Source organism: Manis pentadactyla, chromosome 14 (assembly GCF_030020395.1).
Source record: "Manis pentadactyla isolate mManPen7 chromosome 14, mManPen7.hap1, whole genome shotgun sequence".
NCBI lineage: Eukaryota > Metazoa > Chordata > Mammalia > Pholidota > Manidae > Manis > Manis pentadactyla.
This window is the reverse complement of record NC_080032.1, coordinates 50,966,765-50,975,173: the sequence shown is the minus strand read 5'-3', so window position 1 is coordinate 50,975,173 and position 8,409 is coordinate 50,966,765. Positions and strand designations below refer to the sequence as shown.

At 40.4% G+C, this 8,409-nt stretch overlaps 1 long non-coding RNA gene across 1 annotated transcript; it reads left to right on the top strand.

Annotated features, from left to right (window-relative positions):
• Positions 1-817: 817 nt before the first annotated feature.
• LOC130680599 (uncharacterized) lies at positions 818-1,958 on the top strand. Its single transcript, XR_008993620.1, has 2 exons — positions 818-971; positions 1,717-1,958. It is a non-coding gene; the product is annotated as an uncharacterized LOC130680599 (long non-coding RNA).
• Positions 1,959-8,409: the final 6,451 nt, after the last annotated feature.

The window sequence follows — 8,409 nt, the reverse complement described above, 5'->3', positions numbered from 1 at the left end:
ATTAATTAGGAGTTCATTATAAAGAACAAGCACAGCAGGAAAGGAGGAGAACATGTACAAAGAAAAGAGCGTGTTTTGATCATAGGGTGCACACTAGACATGGTAGGAATTGAAATCCAAACCATAGGTAGGAGCCCATCTTGAAGGGCCTTCTATGCTGTATTAGAAATTGAGATCTTGGATTCAACCAGATTGTAATGTGAGGGATGTGGGGAGTGACTAGCAGATTTGTGTTTTAAAAAGAGTCATAATAATAATGGATTCTGGGAGGGCAGTTTAGAGCCATCCTGGGAGAAAGAATAGGAAGATGCCTCGAAGACAGAATCCTATGAGATACAGTCAGAGGAACCGGGTGTATTTAATCTGGAGTAAAGAAGACTAAGATCAGGTGTCTTCCAATACCTGAAGAACTATCAATATTTGGTGTTGCTTGTGACTGCAGAGTGCAGTCTCAGTGGGTGCAGGGCATTAACAACAACTGCAACTATCCAACAATGGAATGGGCTTCTGTTTTTGGATAGTGAGTTTTCTATCCTTGGAGGTATGTAAGTGAAGCTGAATAATCACGTGTCTGAGATGCTGCAGAAAGGATGTCACCGACTTTGGCAGACATGTTACAACAGATGGTCTCTGATGCCTCTTCCAGGTCTAAAATTCCATGATTCTTGATCCCAGTAAAAGTCAAACCATCCAAATGAACTTTAAGAGACAAACTAGTTTCTTTTTTAAAGGAACTCTTGAGGTTCCTTTAAAGGGAGAAAGGGAAAACACATTGCTTTTGCAAACAAAAACAGACTGGCTTTGGGTGGAGCCAAGATGGCAGCGTGAGTAGAGCAGCGGAAATCTCCCAAAACCACATATATCTACTAAAATATAACAAAGACAACTCTTCCTAAAATAGAGACCAGAGGACACAGGACAACATCCAGACCACATCCACACCTGTGAGAACCCAGCGCCTCACGAAGGGGGTAAGATACAAGCCCCAGCCCCGCGGGACCCGAGCGGCCCTCCCCCCAGCTCCCAGCGGGAGAAGAGGAGGCAGAGTGGGAGGGAGACGGAGCCCAGGACTGCCGAACACACAGCCCCAGCCATCCGGGCCAGAGTGCAGACACAGTGCATGCGCGGGGCCCTGGATAATGGGGAAACAGGGCAGCAGGACCAGTGAGCAGATGCCTGAGGCCAATGCCGGAGAACAAAGAAACGGGAGCAGCCATTTTTTTTTCTTACCTTTTTTTTGCGAGTGCTTTTTGGAAGTCTTAAAGGGACAGGGACCCCAATACTAGGGAAACAGAGCAGCAAGACCAGTGAGCAGGTGCCTGAGGCCAGCACCTGAGGACAAAGAAAATCGAGTGGTTTTTTTACAAATTATTTAATTTTTTTTTTTTGTTGTTGTTGTTGTTTTGGTTTGGTGAGTGCTTTTTGGAAGTCTTAAAGGGGCAGGGCGAGACACTTAGTCCAGAGGCAGGGAATCTGGGGATCTCTGGGCATTCTAACCTCCTGGGCAGCAGGGAGCACGGAAGCCCCTTACGGAGGAAAATAGCCTCCCAGCCGCTCCCCCTCAAACGGGGCTCCACCATTTTGGAGCAGCAGCCTGAGCCAGGCCACGCCCACAGCAACAGCAGAGATAAACTCCATAACAGCTGGGCAGGAAGCAGAAGCCCTGTCTGCGCCCAGCTGCCCAGCACAAGCCACTAGAGGTCGCTGTTCTCCCAGGAGAGGAGGGCCACAAACCAACAAGAAGGAAAGCTCTTCCAGCCATCACTCGTACCAGCTCTGCAAACTATACCTATCACCATGAAAAGGCAAAACTACAGGCAGACAAAGATCACAGAGTCAACACCTGAGAAGGAGACAGACCTAACCAGTCTTCCTGAAAAAGAATTCAAAATAAAAATCATGAACATGCTGACAGAGATGCAGAGAAAAATGCAAGAGCAATGGGATGAAGTCTGGAGGGAGATCACAGATGCCAGGAAAGAGATTACAGAAGTGAAACAAACTCTGGAAGGATTTATAAGCAGAATGGATAAGATGCAAGATGCAAGAGGCCATAGAAGGAATAGAAACCAGAGAACAGGAACCATAAAAAGCTGACATAGAGAGAGATAAAAGGATCTCCAGGAACAAAACAATACTAAGAGAGCAGTGTGACCAATCCAAAAGGAACAATATCCGTATTATAGGGGTACCAGAAGAAGAAGAGAGAGGAAAAGGGATGGAAAGTGTCTTTGAAGAAATAATTGCAGAAAACTTCCCCAAACAGGGGGAGGAAATAATCGAACAGACCATAGAAATACACGGAACCCCAAACAGAAAGGATACAAGGAGGACAACACCAAGACACATAATAATTAAAATGGCAAGGATCAAGGACAAGGAAAGAGTTTTAAAGGCAGCTAGAGAGAAAAAGGTCACCTATAAAGGAAAACCCATTAGGCTATCATCAGACTTCTCGACAGAAACCCTACAGGCCAGAAGAGAATGGCATGATATATTTAATGCAATGAAACAGAAGGGCCTTGAACCAAGGATACTGTATCCAGCACGACTATCATTTAAATATGATGGTGGGATTAAACAATTCCCAGACAAACAAAAGCTGAGGGAATTTACTTCCCACAAACCACCTCTACAGGGCATCTTACAGGGACGGCTCTAGATGGGAGCACTCCTAAAAAGAGCACAGAACAAAACATCCAACATATGAAGAAAGGAGGAGGAGGAATAAGAAGGGAGAGAAGAAAAGAATCCCTAGACAGTGTATATAACAGCTCAATAAGCGAGCTAAGTTAGGCAGTAAGATACTAAAGAGGCTAACCTTGAACCTTTGGTAACCACGAATTGAAAGCCTGCAATGGCAATAAGTACATATCTCTCAATAGTCACCCTAAATGTTAATGGACTTAATGCACCAATCAAAAGACACAGACTAATAGAATGGATAAAAAAGCAAGACCCATCTATATGCTGCTTACAAGAAACTCACCTCAAACCCAAAGACATGTACAGACTAAAAGTCAAGGGATGGAAAAACATATTTCAAGCAAACAACAGTGAGAAGAAAGCAGGGGTTGCAGTACTAATATCAGACAAAATAGACTTCAAAACAAAGAAAGTAACAAGAGATAAAGAAGGACACTACATAATGATAAAGGGCTCAGTCCAACAAGAGGATATAACCATTCTAAATATATATGCACCCAACACAGGAGCACCAGCATATGTGAAACAAATACTAACAGAACTAAAGGGGGATATAGACTGCAATGTATTCATTCTAGGAGACTTCAACACACCACTCACCCCAAAGGATAGATCCACCGGGCAGAAAATAAGTAAGGACACAGAGGCACTGAACAACACAGTAGAGCAGATGGACCTAATAGAGATCTATAGAACTCTACATCCAAAAGCAACAGGATATACATTCTTCTCAAGTGCACATGGAACATTCTCCAGGATAGACCACATACTAGCTCACAAAAAGAGCCTCAGTAAACTCCAAAATATTGAAATTCTACCAACCAATTTTTCAGACCACAAAGGTATAAAACTAGAAATAAACTGGACAAAGAAAGCAAAAAGGCTCACAAACACATGGAGGCTTAACGACATGCTTCTAAATAATCAATGGATCAACGAACAAATCAAAATAGAGATCAAGGAATATATAGAAACAAATGACAGCAACAACACAAAGCCCCAACTTCTGTGGGATGCAGCGAAAGCAGTCTTAAGAGGAAAGTATATAGCAATCCAAGCATATTTAAAAAAGGAAGAGCAATCCCAAATGAATGGTCTAATGTCACAATTATCAAAATTGGAAAAAGAAGAACACATGAGGCCTAAGGTCAGCAGAAGGAGGGACATAATAAAGATCAGAGAAGAAATAAACAAAATTGAGAAGAATAAAACAATAGCAAAAATCAACGAAACCAAGAGCTGGTTCTTTGAGAAAATAAACAAAATAGATAAGCCTCTAGCCAAACCTATTAAGAGAAAAAGAGAATCAACACAAATCAACAGAATCAGAAATGAGAACGGAAAAATCACGACAGACTCCACAGAAATACAAAGAATTATTAAAGACTACTATGAAAACCTATATGCCAATAAGCTGGAAAACCTAGAAGAAATGGACAACTTCCTAGAAAAATACAACCTTCCAAGACTGACCAAGGAAAAAACACAAAAGTTAAACAAACCAATTACGAGCAAAGAAATTGAAATGGTAATCAAAAAACTACCCAAGAACAAAACCCCCGGGCTGGACGGATTTACCTCGGAATTTTATCAGACACACAGAGAAGACATAATACCCATTCTCCTTAAAGTTTTCCAAAAAATAGAAGAGGAGGGAATACTCCCAAACTCATTCTATGAAGCCAACATCACCCTAATACCAAAACCAGGCAAAGACCCCACCAAAAAAGAAAATTACAGACCAATATCCCTGATGAATGTAGATGCAAAAATACTCAATAAAATATTAGCAAACTGAATTCAACAGTATATCAAAAGGATCATACACCATGACCAAGTGGGATTCATCCCAGGGATGCAAGGAAGGTACAACATTCGAAAATCCATCAACATCATCCACCACATCAACAAAAAGAAAGACAAAAACCACATGATCATCTCCATAGATGCCGAAAAAGCATTTGACAAAATTCAACATCCATTCATGATAAAACTCTCAGCAAAATGGGAATAGAGGGCAAGTACCTCAACATAATAAAGGCCATCTATGATAAACCCACAGCCAACATTATACTGAACAGTGAGAATCTGAAAGCATTTCCTCTGAGATCAGGATCTAGACAGGGATGCCCACTCTCCCCACTGTTATTTAACATAGTACCTGAGGTCCTCGCCACAGCAATCAGACAAAACAAAGAAATACAAGGAATCCAGACTGGTAAAGAAGAAGTTAAATTGTCACTATTTGCAGATGATATGATATTGTACATAAAAAGCCCTAAAGACTCCACCCCAAAACTACTAGAACTGTTATTGGAATATAGCAAAGTTGCAGGATACAAAATTAACACACAGAAATTTGTAGCTTCCCTATACACTAACAATGAACCAATAGAAAGAGAAATCAGGAAAACAATTCCATTCACAATTGCATCAAAAAGAATAAAATACCTAGGAATAAACCTAACCAAAGAAGTGAAAGACCCATACCCTGAAAACTACAAGTCACTCTTAAGAGAAATTGAAGGGGACACTAACGAATGGAAACTCATCCCATGCTCGTGGCTAGGAAGAATTAATATCGTCAAAATGGCCATCCTGCCCAAAGCAATATACAGATTTGATGCTATCCCTATCAAATTACCAGCAACATTCTTCAATGAACTGGAACAAATAATTCAACAATTCATATGGAAACACCAAAGACCCCGAATAGCCAAAGCAATCCTGAGAAGGAAGAATAAAGTAGGGGGAATCACACTCCCCAACTTCAAGCTCTACTACAAAGCCATAGTAATCAAGACAATTTGGTACTGGCACAAGAACAGAGCCACAGACCAGTGGAACAGAGTAGAGAGTCCAGACATTTACCCAAACATATATGGTCAATTAATATTTGATAAGGGAGCCATGGACATACAATGGTGAAATGACAGTCTCTTCAACAGATGATGCTGGCAAAACTGGACAGCTACATGTAGGAGAATGAAACTGGACCATTGTCTAACCCCATACACAAAAGTAAATTCAAAATGGATCAAAGACCTGAATGTAAGTCATGAAACCATGAAACTCTTAGAAAAAAACATAGGCAAAAACCTTTTAGACATGAACATGAGTGACCTCTTCTTGAACATATCTCCCTGGGCAAGGAAAACAACAGTAAAAATGAACAAGTGGGACTATATTAAGCTGAAAAGCTTCTGTACAGCAAAAGACACCATCAATAGAACAAAAAGGAACCCTACAGTATGGGAGAATATATTTGAAAATGACAGATCCGATAAAGGCTTGATGCCCAAAATATATAAAGAGCTCACCCACCTCAACAAACAAAAAACAAACAATCCCAAATCCACTTAAAAAATGGGCAGAGGAACTGAACAGACAGTTCTCCAAAAAAGAAATACAGTTGGCCAACAGACACATGAAAAGATGTTCCACATCGCTAATTATCAGAGGAATGCAAATTAAAACTACAATGAGATATCACCTCACACCAGTAAGGATGGCTACCATCCAAAAGACAAACAACAACAAATGTTGGTGAGGCTGTGGAGAAAGAGGAACCCTCCTACACTGCTGGTGGGAATGTAAGTTAGTTCAACCATTGTGGAAAGCAGTATGGAGGTACATCAAAATGCTTAAAATAAACTTACCATTTAACCCAGGAATTCCACTCCTAGGAATTTACCCCAAGAACGCACCACTCAAGTTTGAAAAAGACAGATGCACCCCTATGTTCATTGCAGCACTATTTACAATAGCCAAGAATTGGAAGCAACCCAAGTGTCCATCAGTAGATGATTGGATAAAGAAAATGTGGTACATATACACAATGGAATATTACTCAGCCATAAGAAGAAAACAAATCCTACCATTTGCAGCAACATTGATGGAGCTAGAGGGTATTATGCTCAGTGAAATAAGCCAAGCGGAGAAAGTGAAATACCAAATGATTTCACTCATCTGTGGAGTATAAGAACAAAGGAAAAACTGAAAGAAGAAAACTGCAGCAGAATCACAGAACCCAAGAATGGACTAACAGGTACCAAAGGGAAAGGGACTGGGGAGGATGGCTGGGTAGGGAGGGATAAGAGGTGGGAGACAAAGGGGGGTATTAAGATTAGCATGCATAAAGGGGGGGTGGGAGAAAGGGGAGGGCTGTACAACACAGAGAAGTCTAGTAGTGATTCTACAGCATTTTGCTATGCTGATGGACAGTGACTGTAAAGGGGTTTATAGGGGGGACCTGGTATAGGGGAGAGCCTAGTAAACATAATATTGTTCATGTAATTGTAGATTAATGATAACAAAAAAAAAAAAAAGAAAGGGGGATTACTCCTTGATAGGATAAAACTAACTGTAAATCAACGATTAATGCTTTAAGTATCCTTAATTTTGATCATTTAAGGGGTGTCAGATGATCCGCTATGGAAGTACATTTTTGTGATAATATTCCTTTCTCCTAAAAAAAAAAAAAAAAAAAAGCAGTTCCTGTGTGGTGACCTCCTATAAGTTCTTAACAATGGTATAAAGGGTATATCAAAGTGTGGGCAAAGGGTCTGTTTGTGTTTATACAGAGGATCAAAGCCCAATTTGGCTACACAGAAAATGATTAAGATATGATATGAAGAAGAAGTTCCAACATCAACATACTCTGGAAGTATCATTCCAGAAGATGATCATCAAAAAAATGTCAACAAAGATCCTGGCGCTGTTGCAGTTGCAGCTGCATTCATCCCACTGGTTCCTGGAATTGCCATTGGAATGAAGGGGGAGATATCTAAGCTGGCCTGTGCATACAGTAAAATAACAAATTTGACTGGATCTATACTGTTGGAACTCAACCAATAATTAGGAGAAGTGCAAGTTGCAGTGCTCCAAAATCTTGAGACTACAGACTATCTACTGTTAAAAGAACATATGGGATGTGAACAATTCCTAGGAATGTGTTGTTTTAAATTGTCTGATTTTTCTCAAACTATTCAAATTCAGTTAGACAATATCCATCATATCATAGATAAGTTTTCACAAATGCTTAGGGTGCCTAACTGGTTTTCTTGGTTTCACTGGATATGGCTGGAAATTGTAGGTCTGCTTTGGTTATGTAACTGTATTCCTATTATGTTAATGTGTGTGTGCAATTTAATTAGTAGTTTAAAACCTATCCATGCTTACTTTTACATGGTGAACAGTACAAGGGCAGTCATCACAGAAACTTTCAGTTTTTATCACGCATTATGAACTACAAACAATCAGGTCAGATATGAATATTCGTTTGATTTTTTTGATGATCCCTACAAGAAGATATGTCAAAGAAATAACCAATCTTCCCATGTTTTCTTCTGTCTGCTACTTCTATAGCTTTTCTTCTTCCTTCCTAATTACAACCCTTAAATAGAATTCGTGCCTCATATCGAATTTACTGAGTATCATAATTCTTCCAAGTGGTAAAGATACCTCAAGACAAATACTGGGCATAGAAGCCACAGGGCATAAATCTGCTAAGAAGTAAAAAGCTAACCTTTTCAAACAATATGGCTTCTCTCTCACTTACCAACTTTACATCTCCCTGTATGGCCCCAGAAGATGACTGGTTAGCCAGAGATGGGTAAGATTCCTCAAGGGAGGAACAACCTAAGACAGGCACAGTCGCAGGGGGGGCCATCAGGTGAGAACTTGGGGATCAACAGAGGTGAG